General features: G+C 37.0%; 1 long non-coding RNA gene and 1 other non-coding gene across 2 annotated transcripts in view; one reads left to right on the top strand and one right to left on the bottom strand.

Annotated features, from left to right (window-relative positions):
* The window catches only part of LOC144579151 (uncharacterized), a 117983-nt gene that overhangs the window by 90981 nt on the left and 1669 nt on the right, over positions 1–25333 (top strand). The window lies entirely within an intron of this gene.
* Positions 23508–23611, bottom strand: LOC118147557 (U6 spliceosomal RNA). Its single transcript, XR_004734008.1, has one exon. It is a non-coding gene; the product is annotated as a U6 spliceosomal RNA (small nuclear RNA).

Here is a 25333-nt window from a genome sequence, read left to right on the forward strand (position 1 = left end):
AAAGGAAATCCTATGTTATTATTATATATGCTCAGTACACTTGGGTTTTGCAGTAGAAATAATAACTTTGCATGAATTTTCAAACTAATGTTTGACTACTCTTATGCTAGTGACTAAAATTTGCAAGAACTCTAGCAAGTTAGAATGATTACAAGTATTTCTAACTTTAATAACCCTTTTTAAAAGTCAAGGCAACAGAAATTGATTCTTGATTTGGCCAAGCCCCTTCTATCTACAACATTCTAATATCAAAAGCTAATATTTGCAGAGTCCAGCTGCCAAGATCCTTTTCTTATGCCCTAAAAATGAACTTTTTCTGGCCAGGCACAGTGGCTCACACCAGTAATCCCAGGATTTTGGGAGGCCAAGGCAGGTAGATCACCTGAGGTCAGAAGTTCAAGACCAACCTCACCAAGATGGTGAAACCCAATCTCTACTAAAAATACAAAATTAGCTGAGTGTTGAGGCAAGCGCCTATAATCCCAACTACTCGGAGGCTGAGGCAGGAGAATCACTAGAATCTGGGAGGCAGAGGTTGCCATGAGCCAAGATTGAGTTACTGCACTCCAGCCTGGGTGACAAGAGTGAAACTCCAACTCAAAAAAAAGGTAAACTTTTTCTGTAAGAAGCCTGTTTGTAATTATTTTCAGTCTTGTGGGCAATATGGTCTCTATCACAGTGACTGAACTCTGCTGTTGTAGTGTGAAATCATCCATAGACAAGATGAAAGCAAATGGACTTGGTTGTGTTCTAATCAAACTGTGTTTACAAAAGCAGGTGGTGGGCCAGATTTGTCCTGCAAGCTGTAGTTTGCCTGCTGGGAGAATCCCCAGCACCATGATGATTTTGTTCAATTATAAATACTATTTGCTGAACACCTCTCAAATGCCAGGTATTGTGTTAGGGTGATACAAGTTTATACTACATTATGGAATTTTTGTGACAACACTATTAAATAGGTAATATTAACCTCCTTTTAGTGGTAAGAAAATGGAAGGACTGCAGCATGAAGAAATTAATGTGATAAAAGTGCAACTGCCTTCACAGAGTTAATGAGAATTATAAGCCAGGCTTCAGGCAGAATTATAGTTAGGCACTGACCAAGGTGCCCTGGTGCACTTCACCCACTTCCCCGTAACTACTAACTAACCAGGAATCCTGTAGCATGTTCATCACCTGCTACCCCATTGCTCCTATAGATAAACTCTCTGACACCGGACCTTTTAACCCAAGAATTGCTTAAGTTGCTTAAGGTGTTTTTCAGAACCTGAATTCTAGCAGAATGGCTGGTGCCAACTGGTCTGAGATCCATCAAAAAAACCTGCTCAACAAAGCAATGAGGTTTCTTCATCTTCCTGTCCCGTAATTTCAACCCTCACTTTTTGACCCATCAGTGATACCCACATTTCAGCCCATCATCTGTGCAGACCTCTTAAATGAATCCATCTCCAAACCTCTCAAGAAGGTGGATTTAAGGATTCCTCCTATTTTGTTTTTCAGCTACAATATGATTATTCAACTTTTTCTGCTGCAACCTCCACTGTTGCAGTGTATTTGTCTGTTACCATGCAACGGACAAGCAAACTTGCTCATTCTATAGCAGAAGTAATAGCATATACAAAAAATTAACTCAAGATTGACTAAAGATTTAAATGTAAAACCCAAAACTGTAGAAACCCTGGAAGACAACCTAAGCAATACCATTCTGGACTTAAGAATGGTATTGTTAATCAGAAATAAAATCTGATTAAACAAAAGAGCTTCTGCATAGCCAAAGAGACTATCAACAGAGTGAACAGACAACCTACAGAACTGGGGAAAATTTTGCAAACTATGCATCTGACAAAATTCTAATATCCAGCATCTATAAGGAACTTAAACAAATTTAGCAAAAGAAACATTAAAAAGTTGACAAAGGACATGAACAGACACTTTCAAAAGAAGACATACACACAATCAACAAGCAAATGAAGAAAAGCTCAACATCACTAATCATTAGAGAAATGCAAATCAAAACCACAATGAGTTACAATCTCACACCAGTCAGAATAGTTATTATTAAATGTCAAAGAATATCTGATGCTGGCAAGGTTCTGGAGAAAAAGAAATGTTTATACTGTTGGTGGGAGTGTAAATTAGTTCAACCATGGTGGAACATAGTGTGGCAATTCCTCAGAGTCCGAAAGACTGAAATACCATTTGACCTAGCAATCCCATTGCTGGGTATATATGCAAAGGAATATAAATTATTCTATTAAAGACACATGTGTGTCCATGTTCATTGCAGCACAGTCACTATAGCAAAGACTTTTAATCAACCTAAATGCCCATCAATGATAGACTGGATGAAGAAAATGTGGTACATATTTACCGTGGAATACTATGCAGACATACAAAGAACAAGATCATATCCTTTTTAGGGATATGAGTAGGGCTGGAAGCCATTATCCTTAGCAAACCAATGCAGGAACAGAAAACCAAATACTGCATTTTTTATTTATAAGTGTGAGCTAAACAATGAGAACACACGGACTCATAGATGGGAAAAACACACACTGGGGCCTATTAAAAGGTGGAGGTTGGGAGGAGGGAGAGGATCAGGAAAATAACTAGTGGGTGTAGGCTTAATACTTGGGTAACAAAATAATCTGTACTACAAACAGAACCTTTAATATCTGAGTGACAAAATAATCGGTACAACAAGTTTACCTATATAACAAACCTTCACATGTACCCTGAACTTAAAAGTTAAATTTTTAAAAAATGTCACATAATACATGACAGAATTGGTATTCTAACTAGTTTTCTAACCCAAGTCTGTTATGTTCCAGAGCCTGGCACAGTCTCTAGTTTCCTAAAAATGGCTTGAATCCCTCATTTTTAAGGTGACATTTCACTAAATTTGTTACCACTCTCGAAGGAATTTGACCGCTGAAACAACTGACCATTTAAAGGATTCAGTTTCTCACTAACATATGGTTCCAGTAGTAGTAGTAATAGTTTTGTTTCTTGCTCTTGTAGAGCTTTGCTATGGAATCTGGGTCCCAGAGTGATAGAGAGTCTAGTCTATATCTCTCTATTTTATAAAATATCTATGAATAATAAGAATAATGAATTAATTTTTCCTTTTTTAAATTATTTTCTGGGCTTTCCAACATCAAATATAGTATGTTCTCCAAAAAACATTTAAAAATGAATGAAACAGAATTTGTACCATACCTGGATCCAATTACAGGACAAAGTAGTCATAGATGACAGGTAACTTAGTTCACATGGAATTAGAATTAGAAAACTCTTGGTCTTCTTGACCTAATGAGAGTCAGTGGAAAGAAAATAGAATGATTTCGATCTCTCTGGCTCCAACACATACTGGCACCATGGACAGCTACCTTCATATGTAACATAGAGTTCATAATACACCATAAATGATTTTGGTGAGGATGAAATGTGAAAAGTGCTACATAACAGATACTATGCAAACATTTATGTTATCCAGATGTACCTAAATATTTCAGCTTTCTGGAATAACTGTGACTTATAAATTTTAAATTAAATGGCCCATATTCCATCTCACATATGAAGGGCTACTCACATCTGCCTTCATGTTGCTAGGGTTTATCTGTTGTTTTGAAAAGGCTAAGGTTACTCTTAGTTACTTCTTGCACTCTATCCTGTTTGTACTTTTTAAACTTTTTTTCAGTATTGAGCATTCACATCTCTTGCTGCTGCTGCATTTTCTGTGATTTTCAAACAGAACTAAATAAAAACACAGCTCAAGTTGTGTACATTAAACTTTACAGAAAAGATAGGGAACCCCAGGTGCATCTCTCAAGCCCACCTTCCTATGCCACCTGCCATTTTTTAATCTCTCCCAATTTCATTCTTGGTATTTTTCTAGGCAGAGCAATTCAACTCACTCTTGCTGTCTCCTTCCACACTCTGCCCAGTGCTGGCCCCACTTTCTACATCCATAATAGCTATTTTTTTCTTCAATTACAAGATCTCTTTCCTAGAGAGGAATTTCCATTCCCCTAGCAGGCAAAATTGAGAGTGGTCACAAACCAGTTTTTCCCCCTCTGTGATTTTATATTAATGTAGCTTAAGGAGGATATTATTTTTTTTTTCTTTCACTGTATCTTGGTTTCATAGCAATCAAAGTTAAATAGGGTTCCTGTAAAATTTCTGATAGCTAGAACTTTTCTAACTCAGACTTTCAGGAAGATTTCTGCATTCAACTTTTAAATCTTTTTTTAAACTAAAGTGTAACAAACATAAGTAACAGTAAATAAAACAAAAACATACAGCTCATTGAATTATGCTGAAGCAAACACCCTTATACCCATCAACCAGGTCAAGAAATAGACACTGGCAAACCCTGAATGTTTACCTTGTGATATTGTGAAATATATTTATTTGGCCTTTGTCCCAATCCTTGGAATCTCCAAAGTAATGTTTTTTTGTATGCTAATGAGTCAACTGATGGCTACTAGTTCCTAGGTAGCTTTATGATGGTGTCTAGTCACCAGAAAGACCAAGGCAGGATTAGAGGGTTGGAACTTTCATGCCCACCCCCAACCTCTGGGGAGGGGAGAGGAGTTGAAGGTTAAGTTGATCACCAGTGACCAATAATTTAATCCATCATGCCTACAGAAGGAAGTTACCATAAAAACCCAAAAGGGGGCCGGGCGCGGTGGCTCAAGCCTGTAATCCCAGCACTTTGGGAGGCCGAGGCGGGTGGATCACGAGGTCAACAGATCGAGACCATCCTGGTCAACATGGTGAAACCCCGTCTCTACTAAAAATTACAAAAAATTAGCTGGGCACGGTGGCGCGTGCCTGTAGTCCCAGCTACTCGGGAGGCTGAGGCAGGAGAATTGCCTGAACCCAGAGGGCGGAGGTTGCGGTGAGCCGAGATTGCGCCATTGCACTCCAGCCTGGGTAACAAGAGCGAAACTCCGTCTCAAAAAAAAAAAAAAAAAAAAAAAACCAAAAGGACTGCATTCAGGCAGCTTCTGAATAGCTAAAATTTCTGGCACACATGGAAGCTCTTCAACCCTTTTGCCAAGCTTTGCCGTATGCCTCTCTTCATCTCTATCCTTTGTATTGTCCTTTATAATACACTGGTAAATGTAAGTAAGTGCTTCCCTGGGTTCTGTGAGCTGCTCTAGTAAATTAATCAAACACAGGGAGAAGGTTGTTGGAACCTCAATCCATAACCAGTTGGTCAGAAGCACAGGTAAAACAATCTAGGCCTATTATTGGCGTAAGACATAGGGGGCACTCTTGCGGGATTAAGCCTGGGTTCTGAGGCTGTCTGCAGGTACACAGTGTCTGGATTAAATTGGAAGATGCCTACCTAGCTGGTGTCCACTGCAGAATTGATTGGCTACTTATCGGTGGGAAGAAATCTCCACATATTTGGTCATGGATGTTTTGTTGTTGAGTGAGATAATAGAAAAAACAATTTGGGTTTGCTTTTTTCCTACGCAACCCATAACTTCTCTCAATTACACCACACTATATCCAACCTAAGAATTAAAAAAAAATAAAAAATCACTGAGCAAACATCCAACACTACAGGTTTGTCTGATTTGCAACTTTGTGTACATTTTCCATATAATATGGATTCCTCCGTGTCTTATTTCTGTTCTTTACTATTATGTTCACAAGAATAACTCATGTTATTGTAGACACTGCTAATTCATGACTTGCAACATCTACTTATAATTCTATTCCTTAAATAAACCACAACTTTTCTTCTTTTGAGGATATATAGTTAAGTTGCTTTCAGCATTTTGGCTATTATGAGTAATGCTACTCCAGGTTTATATATATTTGGGAGTAGATATTGTCAGCCTTCCATTATGCATTTATACAACTGTAGTAAATAGTGACACTTTTTTTGCCTATTGTGGGACCTTGTGAATAGTGACACATTTCTTTCCTGATTACTTACTCAAGTTTTCTTTTCTCTGCAGACCTAAGCTTCATGTTTTGCATGTATGATTATGTCTTCACAATTCTCATGTTCAATCACCAGCATTCAATTCTGTCTTCTAAGAATGTACAGCTCTAAAAGACATATCTCAGTATGGGCAATATTCTATTAAACTGTGATAGCTAAAGCAACTTGTCTTTGCTAAATGAGTACACTTAGCTTGTTTGGAAGGATCTGTCATTTTACTCTCCAAAGCTTACTTCATGGGAAATGGAAAACCATTTTTCTCTTCTCTGAATTTGAAGCTTTCTTGTTATTATACATCCTCAATTAAAGAAAATGGGCAAAATTGTACTCAGGTTTTGTGCTGCGTCTCACTTTTCTGCAGCTGGTAAGGCAAAATACATCCCCTGCATGGTGCATGCAATTGTAAAGAAAGTAGTTAGGGAGAAGGCAACATACTGCTGAAGTCATAACCAAGGCCTGTGATTTAGAGAATCTATATTAGAGGGAACTGCAGGGAGTCAATTGCCATCTATCTGCCTCATACACATTTTAATTATACCACTAACTTTGGCAGGGAGATGTCATCTAACCCTCTGCTAAGACACATTCTTTGTAAAATTAAAATTGTTCTCCTAGGAGGAGGTATATGCATAGTAAGATGCAAACATACAAGTTGTATTTATTTGAAAGTAACTACTGAAATAAGATGAATCTGGAGGAAAAAAAAGTGTGTGTGTGTGTGTGTGCATACGATATATATCTTTTTAATATATACTAAATATACATATTTTATATTTTTAATACACACAGACACACATACACACATATATATACACATACAAAATAATGGCTTTCATCAAGAAAATTAGAAAAAATAGCCAAGCCATTTCAAGAAATCAAATATAAGAAAGCAGATCATTACAAAATATCTACATGAAAATGGACTTCCATGACTTCTGCTTAATTTTGTTTCTTGATACCTTATAAAATTTCAATTTCAAGATGGAATCATTTTAAAATAACTTAACTATGCTTATGCTTTATCACAAATTCCTACTGAAATGACACAAATATATATGTGTATGTGTACACATACACAAACACATAAACGCACACAATATAAAAGGAGGTTCTTCCCTTATTTCCAAACATCTATTACCTTTTGACTTGATATTTCAGCAGTTCTATAAATGACATATCCAGTTTAATCTAAATCCTCCAAAAAACTCGACTTTAGCAAACTTACCTTTTCCATGAAATTTCTCTTCCTCTATTCATTCTCATTTTAGCAAATAGCATCTTCATTCTTCCACTGACTCACTTAAGGGGTTCTACTTCATACTGTACTAATCTGGTTGAGGCTACTGTCGCCTCTTGGCTTGACTATCATAGTAACCTCTTGCCACTCCCACTAACCATCCCTTTGAGTTCATTTTTCACAAGAAGCCAGAACGATTATTTGAAACAAGTTAGATCTTATATTTCTCTGTTCAAAATCTCCCTGGGACTTCAGAACACAGTCTTAAGTTCTGACCCCCAACTCTATCTCTGATGCCAAGTCCTACTATGTTCTTTCTTGCTCTCTCTCTCCTATCCACACTGATCTTATTGCTGTTTTGGGAATAGACTATTTCCCTGGCTTCTTTCAAGTATAGAGAGAGGTCTTCTCTGACCAAAATATATGACAGCATCTTCCTTCCTCATTTCATCTAACCATCCTTCAAGTGTTAGTCTGTTCCTATGTGTTTATTATCTGCCTCTTCCCATTACACTCTAAGCTCCTTAAGAACAGAGACAGATTTGATCACTGTTGTAGTTCTGGAATAGAAGTGCCTGGCACTTTGTAAATGCTCAATTAATACTTTTTGAATAAATGGAAAGAAAATGTACTAGACAGGAAAACTACTGAGGGTTCCAGGAACAATGAGAATAGCATTACGTTTTGTCAAGATTAATTTGGCAGTCGTTTCAACAGTTCTGTGAGCTACCCACTATCTTACAAAATAAACAAACTTAAAAAGGCATCTTTTGTGGTTAATCCACTCAAATTAGTTTCTTATTTTTAAGAAAACTATTGACTATTCATAAAATTAATTCTTGAAGTGCTTATTCAAGAGATTCTCTCTCTCGCTTCAGGATGATGGCTCTGAAAATGCAATGAATATCAAGAGATGAAACTTTGTGAGCATATGGTGCACAAGGCAAAAAAATAAAATAAATTATATCTAGAAAATGATTGGAGCAACCTTACTAATGATGACATGGCTAGTGGCCAATCCATGGAAAAAATAATAAGATGAAATATTTACATAGTGTTTACTCAGTGTCATGCCCAACTTTAAGCACTTCATAGAAATTTATTTAATTGATCTTTATTACTATTTTCCTTTTAAAAATGAAGCAACGGAAGCACAGATATTTAATAGCTTGCCTACACCTAGTTAGTAAAGAGAAAGGATTCAAACCCTGGCAGTCAAGTTCCAGAGTGCATGCCCTTAAACACTACACATATAGACATGAACGGCATAAGAAATTAAAGGATTCTAGTGTGAGCTGGTTTCTTCTAATTGCACTGGACAACTTAAATTAAAAATGATGACAAGCACAAAGTCTTACATTCAAGGCAAAGGTAGAAAATCATGGAATTTCTGTGTCAAAGTGATAAGAATCTTATATCAATTCTAGCCACAGGCCTGAGATAACTTAAACACAAACTCAAAATTCGAATCCATGGGTAGCTGTGAGTTGTTGAATTCAAAGCTTTTCTATATTTCTTGCAAGAAAGATAAGAAATTATTTGAGGAAAAAAAAGATGCCCTAGGGATTATAATGAGACTAGATGGACCTACTTTTGCTCAACACTCAGGATCAGTAATCAAGGAGCAGAAAATGAGCCCACACTTTAGACAACGCTTGACATCCTAGTAATGCACAGAAATAGAATATTGCAATAGTATAGCCTCATTCCGAATATGAGGGCAAGAGGCACATTAGTAGCAGAAAGAAAATGGGAAACAAAGTCATTTCAGTCCAGTAGCATATCTAGTTTTCCTCCCTGCCTGAAATAAAGAGGTAGCTTGAAGTCCAAAGATATACTGATTAATAAACAATGGTAAATAATTTCCTTGGATGGTCAAGGGTTTGAATAAAGCAGGATGACAGAATTGGTGACAAGGACATTTAGGGAAGAGTCATGTGATTCAATCTTTTGGAATAGGCCCAAAGTTTAAGGATATGTGTGAATACATGGAAATACTCCCACTTCATGGGAAGTGCTCAGTTACGTGGATAAAATTATTTGTTCTCTAAATGTCACTTAACCTCTTTCCTCAGGTATCCCAGCACTTGCTCAGTGGGTTCATAAATAACAAAGTAACCATGGAGTTTACTGATGACCCAAACCAATGGATTATGACCCAAATGTCAAACTTCAGCTTTCTAACACTGAGTCACATATTTAATACTACATCTCAAAGTGTCACGCCGGCAGACAATCAGCCCTTTGTTCTACATAAAAAATCGACTTACCTACAACACTGCCATGATAGACCTATTTGCATGCTTTATTTATTGCCATGGTATCACCCTATTATTGCTTCTGGCCAAGACATTCTCAGACAGTGAAAAAAGTGGGGCAATGAACTACTGTTCATTAGATTCATTGGTCTTAGTTTATCTGCGTCTCCTTAGTTATTTATTGTAGCTGATCACTCAGAATGACCCTAACATATGGGTTGAAAAGTGTACAGAAGACTCAGTCACAGTGCCAGATAGAAGAAAATTCTTTGTAAAGTTGGAGTCTGTCTTATAGGGTGTTGAGATTCAGAGGAGTCAGTAAATAGCTACCCTCCTCCCTGCCTGTGTCCTGCGCCAATTGAAAGAGAATGTGGCAAGTGCTTCCTTGGCAGAGAGCCAATGAAATTGCAAGCACCTGCCATTCTTAGGTAGGTTATTCAGAGGAATGGTCCTGGGGAATCAGGGTTTTCCCCTCGTTTGTAATGACGTGTGATCTACCAGGCAATTCTCCTGTGCTGGTCACATACAGGCTCTCTCTTGCAGAAATTCCTCAATGTTCCTGTCACCCTTGACAGTTTTCCAATCTGACACAGATTGGTATTCATTTCTTCAAACAGTGCTCATTGAGCATTTACAATATGCCAGGCATTTTTCCTGTTCTAGGAATATAAGAGTGAACAAATCGACTCTTGTTTTTAGAATCTAATGGCAGAAACCAGAATTTTAACACATGGAAATTGACTGTTTCAAAAGTTGAAAAATGCTTAGGTGAGATAAGGAAGGTGTTAGCTAATACAGTAATGTCAGAGTAAGACTCACTGCTAAGATATGCAAGGAATGACTTGAAGGAAGCAGGACAGATAGCCATGTGGCTATGAGCAGGAAAGAAACTCCAGGCAAAAGGAAGAGCAAATAAAAGAGACTTACAGGAGTGTTTAGGCTGTTCCAGAAACGGCAAAGAGACGAGCATGGCTGATGCAGAGAGTGCAAGAAAGTAGGTGAGATATGAAAGAGATGGAGGTGGTATTAGACCTTCATAATATATTCTGAAGTCACTGGGAACTTTTGAACAGAGGAATTTATGATCCACTGTATGTTTTTAAAGGTTGTCTCTAGCTGAGTGTGAAAAAGAGATTCATGGAGGCAAGTAGTGGTTGGGGGGTATGTGGCCAGGGGAAGATTTCATGATAATCCAGATAAGAGATGAGGGTGGCTTTGATTAAGTGGGTATAGTCTATGGTAGAACCCACTGAATGGTTTAGTGGAAAAGTGGAGATGCTATTTGCAGATCAAGCAAAACATATCATTTACATGAGTGATAAATACAGCTTGAAGGACACATCTCATAGTGAAAGCCAAACATACAGGCACTTTAACTCCACACCTACTGACAGCTTCTCATAGGAAGATTGGAATTTTTATAGAAAAACATTTAGCTGGGTTGCTTTTGCTCACTGCTTGAGGAAAGAGGGCAAGGAGAAAAGAAACAGATTACAAACCTATTCACTCCACATTGTGGAAGGATTTATCAGATGAGACTAGAAGCCAAGTATGTGATTATTTTATTTGTTTATTTAACATTTTAATATTATTTATTTAATATTTTTTAATATAGAAATCAAGAGTACAAAAGAGGCAGTCCATTGTAACACAAAATGAAAGTGGACATGTTTCCTTCACTATTTTTTTTTAGTATCTCCAGTAATTGCTATAAGGAATCATTCACTATCATATTAAGTAACTCAGTTATAAAATTTTGATTTCTAATTCCAGCTACTCAGCTCTGCTGGTTTAGCTATCTGGTTCCTGAGACAGGAAAGTTTTCATTATACAAAAAGTTTAATTGGGAGACAGAGGTTACCCCCTGAATTCTTGGAGTTTCTTATTCTACATAATTCACAGGGTAAAAGAGTTTAGAAAACTGACTGGCATGTTTGAATGAGGCTGATTGTCAATGGACAAAACACACTGATGACACACAGTGAAGACAGGAAATAGTATATCTTAACCCTCGGGGCACTCCTCAGGAAACCTAGTTTACTTGTGTTCACTGGTCAAAACTAATGAAAAATTACTCAAATATCAGAATCTCTAAGGGCTCACACAATCCAGGAATAAAGTGTTGAGTCACTTCATATGGTGGAAACAATTATTCCTCCAAAACCACTTTCCCTTGCATCCTGGATGCAGGATTATTCTACTAGACACATTATTCTCAGCCACGATTCTTACCAATGTAATATCTTTTTGATGTCCTTTTCTTTTTAAAATCCCTTTATTGAGATTTGATTGAGGTATGAAAAACTTTACTTAATGAATGTGCACAAATCAATGAGTTTGGAGAGATGTATATACATATGAAACCATCGCTATCATCAAGGCCATAAATACACACATCACCTCCCAAAGTTTTCTTCTGCCTCCTTTATTATAATAATTATAACAACTAATATTATTATAGTCTGTTAAAAACACGCATACACACAGGCAATATGATCTACCTTCTTGATATTTATCTTACAAAGCAAAAGATTTATATCCTGTAACCATCATCCCCCCGATTTCTCCCTCTCCCCCAACCCCTAGCAACCACCATTCTATTCTCTGTTCCTATACATTTAACTATTTTATTTCTGTGTGGTAAGTAATATAATTCATTCATCCTTTTGTGACTGGCTTATTTCACTTAGTGTACTGTCCACCATTTCCATCCGTCTTGTTGCAAATGGCAGCGTTTCTTTCTTTTTTGAGAGGAAGTTTTGCTCTTGTTGCCCAGGCTGGAGTGCAATGGCGTGATCTCCATTTGCTGCAACCTCTGCCTCGCAGGTTCAAGTGATTCTCCTGCCTCAGCCTCCCAAGCAGCTGGGATTACGGGCACCTGCCACCATGCCCTGGCTGATTTTTTTTTTTCTTTTTTTGTATTCTTAGTAGAGATGGGATATCACCATGTTGACCAGGCTGGTCTCAAACTCCTGACCTCAGATGATCCACCCACCTCAGCCTCCCAAAGTTCTGGGATTACAGACATGAGTTACCATGCCCAGACAGGATTTCTTTTTTATTCTTTTTTTTTTTATGTTTTGGGGGCTTATGTATTCTATATTACAATGTGTATTTTGTAGTTGCACAATTTTTAATTTTAATTTACATAGCCCTGATATGATTTCTTAATTTCTTTTTTCTTATTATTTCCATAGGTTTTTGGAGAATAGGTAGTGTTTGGTTACATGAATGAGTGCTTTAGTGGTGATTTCTGAGATTTTAATGCACCTATAACCTGAACAAGGCAGGATTTCTTACATTTTAAAGACTGAATAATTTTCTATTGTACAGATATATCATATTTTCCTTCTTCAAGGACTTTCTCACCTCACTCTGACTACCAGCCAAAGCTATTATATTATGAGCCATATCCGATTCCAAGAAATTCCACTCCTGAAACAGTGGCATTAAAATCAGTCAGCCTGGGTTTAAAATACCCTATAACTGTCTGTCCTGATTTCCCTCTTCTGAACTAAGTATTTTTCATGGTTGTCTTATCCCTTGCTTACATAGGTCCAATTGGTTTAGCTTTCAACGATCCGCAGGTTTCCCCAGTGGTCTTTTGGCGAGCCAACAGTGGACAAATGGAAGACTATCTTAAACCACCTAACCCTCTTAAACTTGGTTCTCTAGCCCTTCCCATAATTATGTCAACTTAAGCTTCTCAGCTTCAATTTATGCTTAACCAGCTCGGTTGTATTTGTAACTAAGACGCTTACTTGCTAAACTCGTATATTGAGGGGAGCACTTGAAGCCAGGAGTTCAAGACAAGCCTGGGCAGTATAACAACACCCATCTGTACATATTTAAAGGAAGAAAAGAAAGCCTCATCAAATTGCATACAAACAGTGGCCGAGCAAAGCAATCACTCCATTGTATCCCTCAAAGGTAAGGCATGCTGTATGAAGTGAAATCTTTGTCATAGCCAGCACTTTAAAATATTAGTTGTGCCTGGTAAAGAAGTGATGTGGCTCCCTTTAGGTTGCATAAATAAGTTTTTAAAAAGGAGCAAATAGAGAGCCCTCTCAAGACAGTAATGCCTTTCTAGTCCCTCTAGTGCCTTCCTCCTCTTTATCTCCTCACCTACTCTTATGACTGAAACCTGAAACTGATGCAAATGTTCCAAGCATATTTCAGGCCCAACAGTGGGGGTTGTCAGTCGGAGGTAATCAGTAGAAAACAAATACAAATCCTAGGAAAAAGCCTCGTAAAAACGAATGCTCATATATTGTCTGGCTGCAGTGTTACTGTTCAGTTCACAACTGGTCTAATGAGTACAACAGACTGTCGGCAGGTTGAAAGGATAGTGTTTGAGATAGCTGATGGACAGGAGAGAGCATTTTGGTAGCTGACAACAGTTTGTCCCTCCTAATGTGGGTAAAGAATAGATAGAGCTGTGATGCAGCTTTTCCTGTAACTCATATAATATTTGACAGAAACTGTCTGAACCCCGCTTTAAGGACATAAGGAGGATCAAGCAGAGAAAAGTCTGCAGAAATGTAAAAAGATTCTGTTGCTTGGAAGATAAGGACTAGACTGAAAAATTAAGAAAAATGGGCTTCTCTTTGATCAGTTTATCCTGTAGCTTGGGAAACATTTTCTTCGGTACAACAAGTTCTTTCCTCAGCTAAGACATGTTTTGCTCTATTTTATCTTTGTTATTTCTTCGTTCTGGTCTTTTCTTCTGCATCACATATCACTAAATGTGTTGGCTCTCGATTCTCTGTCCTTCATGTTTGTGATACTCTCTTTCGTGGTTTTTGATTCCCTTTCTTAGAGCTCTTCAGTGGATCTTCCATATCACAAGTCTCTTCCATGGAATCAGTTATGCTTTCTGCTGATAAAAATATTAATTTAATTCTTCAATAGTCCTTTGATTTATGCCGCAATTATTACCTTATTTATCTCCATTTTCTTTCCTTTTCATAATTTTCCAGTTGCTTTAGCAACCCAAGATGCCTAAGGTTAGTGTTTTTGGGGAGACATAGCCATTGATCATCACGCCAAAGGAAATCATGTCTTCTCTGTTGCTTGTTGGGATTGCTGAAGCCATCTATTTAGGGATCATGAATAATCTGTGACTGTTAGTTCATATCCTCTGAGAAGAAGCAGACCCCAATATGGAGTTAAACGTGAAAGAAATTTATTAGGGAAAACATCTGTGAAGAAGAAATGGGAAGGTGCTCAGGAGGGTGGAGAGAACCTTCAAGCCACACTCTTAATGCAGGTCTGATCTCATTGAAGGAGAGACAGAAGGAAGGAGGCTTGGGCAGGAAAAGTGTCAGGCTGCAGCAAGGTTCTAAGTTTCAGTCAGGCCAACTGGAATTCCACAAGCCAAGGTGGCTTGCCAGAGAAGTCTTGTGTCTCCTCTGCACTGTTGTTCCTGAAGCTCTTAGGCATTAGCTGGGAACAGTTCATGGGTGTGAATGCAATGGTGTGAAGTCAGAAAGGCAGCTGCTGGGGCCTTCCATCAGTCGTGCTTCCACTTGGGAGAGCTGAGTATCACATTTCCATGCCTGTCACAGAGACTCTAAGCTTCTTCTTTGTCCTGTGCTAGTGATAAGATTGCCACCTTTCCACTGGCTTTCTGCCTGGCATCTTTTTTAGGCAAATCTAGGCAGCACCATTTCTTTCAAATGCTGCTTATTCTTCCCAGTAAAGTGGAAGTCCAAGGAGGGCCCTCTTTATGCCTTGGGGCACTTTCCATGATGGCCTCTGAGAAGAAAGGTTAGAGTAGTGTCTAAGAGTTTTTTATTTCAAGTAAAGAAGCCCTAGGTTCAAGCCCTGACTCTTCCATGTACCAGCTACCATGGCCTTGTTCAAGTGATGTCACCTGTCTAACCTTCATGACAACCAAAATGAGTCCTAAAACCTCTTAAATGAAGTGAATACATGTATTAGCACCTCTTGCAGAATAAGTATTCCATAAATATCACCTATTATTGTTTCCTAATGCTACTCCTTTTCTCAGGATGATAGATTCTAAACTGGTCTTTAGTTCTTCTTTTCACATTTTTACTTACACTTTATCTATTAGAAGTGCCAACCTCTGGAAGAAATTACCTAATGCCATTTATATTAAGCAACAAAACAGAGGACTTGGACCTGGGAATGTCATATATGAAAGTCCATAGTCTTAAAGGACATTCTCTTTATCTTTCCTGTACCTTTGGTGTTCGAATAATACTGAGTCATCTTTTCCTAGATTGCTACAGTGCCTATACCACTTTCCCCATATCACCCCCTCACCACCACCACTTTTATGCTATCAGTCTAGATAATAAAAACCTGGAGTGTGGAGATTTGTATTTCTGACTTCATGTTATCTATTAATGTGCAAAGTCCTTTAGAAACAGAATATTTAAATCTCAAATGATAATTTTTGGGTTTTATGCTCATGTGGAGGGAGAGGTTATTTTCTCAAGATCTATTCACGAATTGGAACAAATATATTCATTTTCTGATGTGAATTATATAATATATTTTTATAGCTCTAGTTTGCTAGGACATCTAGGACTGAGCAGGCCAAAAATGAATGATGTCCTAGATGACCACTTTCTTGAAGTGAGAGAACATATACACTACTATTTCTCAATGAGGTGCTGCTGGCATTTTGGACCATATAATTCATTCGGTATCATTGCAGAATGTTGCAAGATAATTAATAAGCATCTATAGCTTCTACCCATAAAAGGCAAGAAATGCTTCCCCTACCTTATTCCCAAAGGTACTATTTCCATACATTTCCTGCCACCTTTGGGTAGGTGTGCTGCGGCTCTTGGTTAGTGCCACTGGATAGGTTAAGCAATCCTTCGAAGAAGGGGGGTCTTGAGGGCAGGTCCACAGTTTCTAAAAGAGAATCTGGTATCATTGATGGGAACAGAGCTAGATATTTGCCTGAGATACCAGAAAGATTTTGAAGAAAGTTGTATGATGAAAAGGAATAGAAAAAAATCTTATTGTCAAATATCACACGTCTGATTTATTAGTCAGACTTAGCTATGCATCCTTGCTAAAAAGTATTGGGTGACATCTAGGAAGAAGAGTGTTTTGTATTCTTTTACATGATGGTTAGTGAGGTGTGGCCACAAGAGGAGACAATGGAGAGGCTCAGGAAAAAATGAAGTTTATTATACTCACAGGTCCTAGAAGACAGGAGGTACAACGTGCTACACAGGGCCAACAGGAAAGACACCTGGGTGGTCAAGGGGCAGAAGACAGGAGTGAGAGGATGGTTGCAACCATTGCAGTCATTGGGGTTTCAGTAGGAAAGGCAAGGTGGGGCAGGCTGAATATCTTAGGATTGGCTAGTTTGAATAACTGGCAGACTTTGGGCTATAGGGATGGTCCCTACTTGCCAGCTACTTGGCCCCGGATGATTAAGGCAGAGGACTGTTACCTCTTAAAGTGATGTGCCAGGTAGAGAATGTATGGTTCTGGTGGTTATTTTAGTGGGGCCTTTGCTATCTCTTAGAATTGGTTTAACCCAGGGAGAGGCAGTCTCCCCACAGCTGGAAAGGTTTTTTTTTTTTTTTTTCTGAGATGGAGTCTTGCCCTGTTGCTAGGCTGGAGTGCAGTGGCACAATCTTGGCTCACTGCAACCTCGGACTCCCTGGTTCAAGCTATTCTCTTACCTCAGCCTCCAGAGTATCTGAGATTATAGGCAAGCACCACCATGCCCAGCTAATTTTTGTATTTTTAGTAGAGACAGGGTTTCACCATGTTGGTCAAGATGGTCTTGATCTCCTGACCTCATGATCTGCCCACCTTGACCTTCCAAAGTGCTGGAATAACAGGCATGAGCCACTGCACCAGCCTAGGAAGGTATTTTAACATGTTAAGACATCCCATTGTATTTATGCATCAAAATATCACTCTGTGTGCCATAAACATATACAATTATTAAGTGTCAATTATAAATGGTAATATGGGATGGGAAAGGAAAGGGAGAGGAAGAAAAGATGGATAAAGGGTACAAAAACACAGTTTGATAGAAAGGAATAAGTTCTAGTATTCCAGAGTACAGGAGGGAGAACTCAGTTAACAATAATTTATTGTATATTTCAAAATAACTAGAAGAGAAGAATCACAATGTTCCCAATGTAAAGGAAAGATAAATGTTGGAGGTGATGAATAGTCCTTTACCCTACTTTGATCATTACACATTATATACAGGTATTGAAATGTCACGTCTTGTACAACAATGATATATAATATAATTTTTAAAATTATAAAATACCGATAATTAAAAACATATTCACAATACAATGGAAAAAATTCCAAGGTAGATCTACAAGCCAAAAATGCAATTTTTACATAATTTTAATAGAGTATTACTGTAATCTGAGGCCACTAAAATTTCCATAACCACATTCAGCTTTTCTCTAGTTAAGATCTAAATAAGTTTCATGTTATTAGATGGGTTTTCAAAGCCTAGACAGTATTTTTCCTCCCAGAGAACTAGTGCTTTGTCAGAAGGTTTTAAAATTCCCTGAACTTCAGGTGTTGTTTAAGAGAAAAGGGTCCATAATAAATGTTTGAAGTTTAATTAGAGTTCATGCATTTTAAATTCTCCTTGTTCGCGCCATTTGTCAGAGTACTTGTGTGAAGGAACTGTCCTTGGAGAAAGAGAAAGAAATCTTTTATTAAAATTGAAAAACCTTCATGTTTATCATTCATATTTACTTGGAAACCAAGTATGAAAAGTTTTAATGTTGAAGAACTTTCCACCAAGTTTTTATGAGCAAGTAAAGCAGGGATATGAAATTGAGTTGTAACCTTAACTATAAAGTTGACTGTTGCAAACGCTATTATACTGGGATTCTGTTATATCAGTGGTTTTATTTGCACATTCTCTGCTGTATATTAAAAGCTACCTTTCTCATTGTGCTTATCTCTTAATGGCAAATAGTTTCAGAATATCCTAGCTGTTAATAGCAAAAGTTTATAGAAAATCTTCCTCTCCCAGGGTGATGTGGTAAAATTAGTTTCATTATCATTAGTTTGCTCATTTTAAAAACGTTGGAATGCTTGATGATGGTAGTAGTAGGTAGGTATCAGCTTCAAATCTTCCCTTAGTTGTGCTGAACAGAATTTCAATTGTATAGGTTTCTTATTTGAGAAATGTTTCACTTCCTGGCAAATTTAAATAGTCATTTAATGCTATCCTATTGATGAAGGCCACCTGGAAATCATGCTCATTTCATAGCTAAATGTTTGTATTGCTGCCACCGCTGCTTCTTTTCCGAATGGAAGGGACTGATGCTATGAGGCTGTTTACAAACCTAAGCTAAGGTTCTCAGTGTGCTTGCTTATTTTTTTTCTTTCCTCCCTTCTCTCTGATTTTATTCAAATGTAGATGCTTTTGACTTCCTCAATATTGTCATTTTCATTGTAGTGTCAAAATCTTGGATTTAAACTAAATGATATAAACATGTAGGACATTTTTTATCTGAATATCAGCTACCAAGAAAGATTATGACATTTTTTCTGTGTTGTTTCTTACTCCTTAGGGAGAAATATTTTCTAGTTAGCAATGAAGTTTTGAAGAAGGACAATGTTTTCTCCAGGTTTGTTGAATTAAAACATTAGCCAATTAGAAAAAAATCATCATCATTCTCTAAAATAATGTAATTATAACTGTATGTTACTTGAAAACTGACATCTATTTGCAATGCCAACATTTTGAGTGTGTTGAAATTATAAAAATATTTAAATATATATTTGTTAAAAAATAATGAGAACATATGCCAGTATTTTTTCTTCTGTGGTCTAATTATATATAAACATATTCAATAGAAAAAAATAAAATTTGACACCTTTATTAATATTTCAGAAAAAAAACACACCAATGTAATATTGTGATATTGTAGGGCTTGCAATAACAAAATCTCCTTAAGACTTAAGTTTATACATAAAGATAACTAAAAGGTTGTAATCAATTGCAGCATTTTAACCAATTTAATGTAAATAAGAAAGAAGCAATGTTAGAGCTCTTTGTTCTGAGCTATCTCTGAATCTCAACTGTAAGTCTCATTATCAGAACTGGGAAATAAGTGAACCCTTAATCTAATAAGAATGAGAACCCATGTGTTATTTAGAAATGTTGTTTAATCTCCAAGGGATTTGGGATTTTTTCAGCTATCTTTCTGTTACTGATTTCTAGTTTAATTCCATTATGGTCTGAGAATAGACATTGTATGAGTTCTATTCTTTTAAATTTTTAAGGTGTTTTTTCATGACCCAGAATGTGGTCAATCTTGGTGAATATCCCATGTGAACCTATGAATAATGTGCATTCTCCTATTGTTGCATAAAGTTGTCTGTAGATGTCCATCATGTCCAGTCGATGGATGGTGCTGTTGAATTCCACTCTGTCTTTATGAATATTGTGTCTGTTGGATCTGTTCTTTTCCCATAGAAGCATATTAAAGTCTCCAACTAGAATAATGGATTTATGTATTTATCCACTATTCATGTTTTTAGCATGGTTTAATTTTCTCCATTCATTTACATTTAATCTATGTGTGTTGTTTGTTTAAAATGGATTTGTTTTAGACAACATAAAATTGGGTATTCTTTTGTTTCTTCTGACTCTCTTTTTACTGTTTTTTTTTTTGTATATATATATATATATATATACATACATATATTTAATTTTTATTTCAATAGCTTTTGGGGTACAAGTGGTTTCTTGTATTGAATGATTTATATTTTCTTTTCTTTTTTTTTTTTTTTGAGACGGAGTTTCACTCTTGTTACCCAGGCTGGAGTGCAATGGTGTGATCTCGGCTCACTGCAACCTCCACCTCCTGGGTTGAGGCAATTCTCCTACCCCAGCCTCCTGAGTAGCTGGGATTACAGGCACATGCCACCGTGCCCAGCTAATTTTATTTCTTTTTTGTATTTTTAGTAGAGACGGGGTTTCACCATATTTACCAGGATGGTCTCGATCTCTTGACCTCGTGATCCACCCGCCTCGGCCTCCCAAAATGCTGGGATTACAGGCGTGAGCCACTGTGCCCGGCTCTATATTTTCTTGTATTGAGTTTCTTGGATGAATTATATAGTGGGAAATTCTGAGATTTTAGTGGATCCATCAGCCATAGTTTTCATTGTATAAAATAAGTATTTTTGTTTTTCTGTAGTCCCCCTTCCAAGTCTCTCAAGTTCATTATATCACTTTGTATACCTTGGCATACTTATAACTTAGCTCTCACTTATAAGTGAGAAAATACAGGTTTTGGTTTTTCACTCCTGTGTTACTTTACATAGAATAATGACCTCCAGTTCCATTCACATATGGCAAAATACATTATTTGGTTTTTTGTTATGCTGAATAGTATTCCATGGTGTGTGTGTGTGTATATGTGTGTGTGTATGTGTGTGTCTATATGTGTGTGTGTGTGTACACCACATTTTCTTTATCATTCATTAGACAAATGGGCACTTAGTTTGGTTCCACATCTTGCAATTGTGAATTGTGCTGCTACGAACATACATATGCAAATGTCTTTTTAATACAATGATTTCCTTTTTGTGGGGTAGATACCCAGTAGTGGGATTACTAGATCAAATGGTGGATTTACATTTAGATCTTCAAAGAACCTTCATATTCTTTTCCATAGAGGCTGTAATAATTTACATTCCCATGAGCCATGTATGAGTGTTTCCCCTTCATCCACACCAACATCTATTATTTTTTTACTTTTTAGTAATGGCCAGTCTTGAAGGAGTAAGGTGATGTCTCATTAGTTTTAGCTTGTGTTTTCCTGATGATTAATGAGTTTGATCATTTTTTCATATGTTTGTTGATCATTTGCATAACTTCTTTTGAGAGATGACTGTTCATGTTCTTTGCCCACTTTTTTATGAGATTATTTGTTTTTATCTCATTGATTTGTTTGAGTTCCTTGTAGATTTTTGATATTATTCCCTTTTTGGACTTGTAGTTTGCAAATATTTTCTCCCAGTCTGTGGGTTGTCTGTTTACTCTGCTCAGTAGTCCTTTTGCTATACAGAATCTTAATAATTTAATTAGGTCCCATTTATTTAGTTTTGTTTTCATTGCATTTCCTTTTGGGGTCTAGGTCATGAAGTATTTGCATAGGCCAATGTCTAGAGGAGTTTTTCTAACTTTGTCTTCTAGAATTTTTATGGATTCAGGTCGTATATTAAAGTCTTTGATCCATCTTGAGTTGCTTTTTGTATAAGGTGAGAGATAGGGATCCAATTTCCTTCTTCTACATGAGGCTTGCCAGTTTTCTCAGCACCATTTATGAAATAGAATACCCATTCCCCAATTTATGTTTTTGTATGCTTTGTTGAAAATCAGTTAACTATACAGATTTGGCTTTATTTCTGGGTTCTTTATTCTGTAAGAACCTGGTAGATTCCAGGAGGTAAAACTCAAAAAAACCACTGGAGCTCCCAAATGACTGAGACTCCAAAATGATTGAGCAACCCTGGAGTTTTGGGGGGCTCTACACTGAGCCCCCAATTATTTGTCAACTACAGTTCAGGTTTTCTTACCCTGGCACTGGTTTCTGCAGAGTTTTCAGCTCATGAGTATAGGGAAGCTCAACAGTTTCTCCTGAAAGTTTGATAATTTAGTTGGCTGAAATAAATGGACAACAGACAGATTAATAGGAGAAAAGGCATGGAAATTTATTATGTGCAAGTGCACAGGAGTGCCACAATATATGAGGCTCAACAAAGGACCAGATGGTTGAAGCTTAAATATCATCTTCATAAGATAGAGGAAAGTAGGGGATAGAGGCAATTTTAGGAGAAGAATAAATTGTTTTTAGGGGTAGATGAGTGGACCTAAAAAATAAACAATAGCCTGAGACAATGTTCATCTGGGTTCTGAGTGTCGTGTCCATATCAGTCCTCCTTCCTGGAATATATATTGATTTCTTCTAATTAATGAAATATTTAAGAAAGGGCATCAAAACAACTGGATATTTTCTAAAAGATTAAGTCTTTAGGTGGGTAGAGTAACTTCAGAGAATTTGAAGTTAAAGCCCTTCCTTTGTTTGCTATTCCTCAAGTGCTGTCAGTTTGAAGTCCAAAGAGGCATATTTTAGAGCATCATTTTTAAGTCCCCACTAGGGTTTCTGCTTTAGTAAATTTTGATTATCTCTATTTTCCTGTTGGTCTCTCTAATTTGGGGGACAGGGATTTGTCCTATGACTTTACATCTCTGAAGTATCTAAGACAATGTATTTATTTTTCAGTTTGTTTAGCCTTTTACCTGTTGTTGGAATGAAATGGTGACTTCCAGGCTTCTTACATATGAGACCTGAAGCTGAAAGCCTCACTGTTGTTCTGAAGAAATTTAATAATACGTCTGTGAAAAATCAGGACTTCCAGTTTTGGCCTCAGTCCAACAGAATAAACCCCTCCTCACTTTTGGCTTTACAGAACATAGCCTACCTACTCCTTCCCCATGTTAATAAATAGAATCTACATATGTTACACCCAACTAAGGTACTTGGAAACTTCTATATGATAGGCCTGACCCACATGCATAGAAACTTCCCTATGACATTGCCAACCAGAGAACATAGATTCTTCCATGTGATATATCTGGGCAGTATACAGAGAATCCTACTCTATCACACACCCAACGAATTTACAAAGGATCTTCCAAGTGGCATGCCCAAACAGTATACATGGGACCCTAGGACCCTCCATATAACATGCTCAAGTAGACATAGAAATTTAGGTCAATCATCTCATCTTCATGATAAAACTGTTGGGAAAGCACTTTAATAGGAAAAGAGGATTCCGGCTGGAATTTAATCGATCTAATCCTTCCTTCACAAGTATGAACGCATATCTAATGAACAGTAGGTATGCAAGGAACAGAAACAGGAAAACAGAAAAGGCCCAAGACAAGGAAGTAGAATACAGACCTTGAAAAAATTTAAATCACACATGAAAAGATACTTAAAAAATAATCTACATAATCCCTTCACAGCTACACAAGAAGATATTGCATTTTATAATGGAATGCTTCAAGTATTTACATCCTATCTTGTGCAGGGGTCATGCTGATCTTCTCTGTATCATTCCAATTTTAGTATACATACAGCTGAAGTGAGCACAAATATTGTGATTTTAAGGAATAATGATAACATGAAAAGGAGCAATAGGAGAATGAGAAAAAAATCTTAGGAATTACACAGAGATATAGACAAATGGAACAGAACAGAGGCCTCAGAAATAACGCCACACATCTGTAACCATCTGATCTTTCACAAACCTGACAAAAATAAGCAAGGGGGAATGTATTTCCTATTTCATAAACAGTGTTGGGAAAACTGGCTAGCCACATGTAGAAAGCTGAAACTGGATCCCTTCCTTACACTTTATACAAAAATTAACTCCAGATGGATTAAAGATTTAAACATAGGGCCTAATACCATAAAAACCCTAAAAGAAAACCTAGGTAATACCATTCAGGACATAGGCATAGGCAAGGAGTTCATGACTAAAACACCAAAAACAATGGCAACAAAAGCTAAAATAGACAAATGGGATCTAATTAAACTTAAGAGCTTCAGCACAGCAAAAGAAACTATCATTAGAGTGAAGGGGCACCCAAAAGAATGAGAAAAAAATTCTGAAATCTACCCATCTGACACAGGGCTAATATCCAGAATCTACAAAGAATTTAAACAAATTTAGAAGGAAAAAACAACCCTATCAAAAAGTGGGTGAAGGAAGACATAATGTCTTCTTTTCTAAAGAATACATTTATGCAACCAACAAACATATGAAATAAAAACTTATCACTGGTCATTAGAGAAATGCAAACCAAAACAACATTGAGATACCATCTCATGGCAATTAGAATGGCAATCATTAAAAAATCAGGAGATAGCAGATGCTGGAGAGGATGTGGAGAAATAGAAACGCTTTTACATTGTTGGTGGGCATGTAAATTAGTTCAACCATTGTGGATGACAGTGTGGAGATTCCACAGGGATCTAGAAATAGAAATACCATTTGACCCAGCAATCCCATTACTTAATATATACCCAAAGGATTATAAATCATTCTATTATAAAGACATGCACATGTATGTTTATTGTAGCACTGTTTACAAAGCAAAGACTTGGAACCAACCGAAATGCCCGTCAGTGATAGACTGGACAAAGAAAATGTGGCACATATATGCTATGGAATTCTATGCAGCTATAAAAAAAAATGAGTTCATGTCCTTTGTAGGGACATGGATGAAGCTGGAAACCATCATTCTTAGCAAACTGACTCAAGAACAGAAAACCAAACACCACATGTTCTCAGTCATAAGTGGATGTTGAATAATGAGAACACATGGACACAGGGAGGGGAACATCACACACTGGGGCCTGTTGTGGGGTGGGGGCTAGGGAGAGGATAGCATTAGGAGAAATACCTAATGTAGATGAGGTGGTGATGGATGCAGCAAACCACCATGGCAGGTGTATACCTATGTAGCAAACCTGCACATTCCGCATATGCACCCCAGAACTTAAAGTTTTACAATTAAAATAAATAAATAAATAAAATAATTAATTAAAAGTATGTTGTTGTCAAAGAGAAATCAAAAGAACACTAAAGCATTAATAAAATAAAATGTCTGCCAGAACAAAAAGAAAATGCAATATATTCACTCTAGCAAAACTTCAGTCAAAGCAGTAGAATGAATATATTGTCTTCAAGGTTTTTAGAGTAAATTATTTTAACTAGCATTCCATACTTAAATTGAGTAACAACCACAAGGACAAAATTAAGAATTTTCTGTATGCAAGATATCAGAAAATTTACCTTTAATGCACT

The sequence above is a fragment of the Callithrix jacchus genome, chromosome 14 (genome assembly GCF_049354715.1).
Source record: "Callithrix jacchus isolate 240 chromosome 14, calJac240_pri, whole genome shotgun sequence".
Taxonomy (NCBI): domain Eukaryota; kingdom Metazoa; phylum Chordata; class Mammalia; order Primates; family Cebidae; genus Callithrix; species Callithrix jacchus.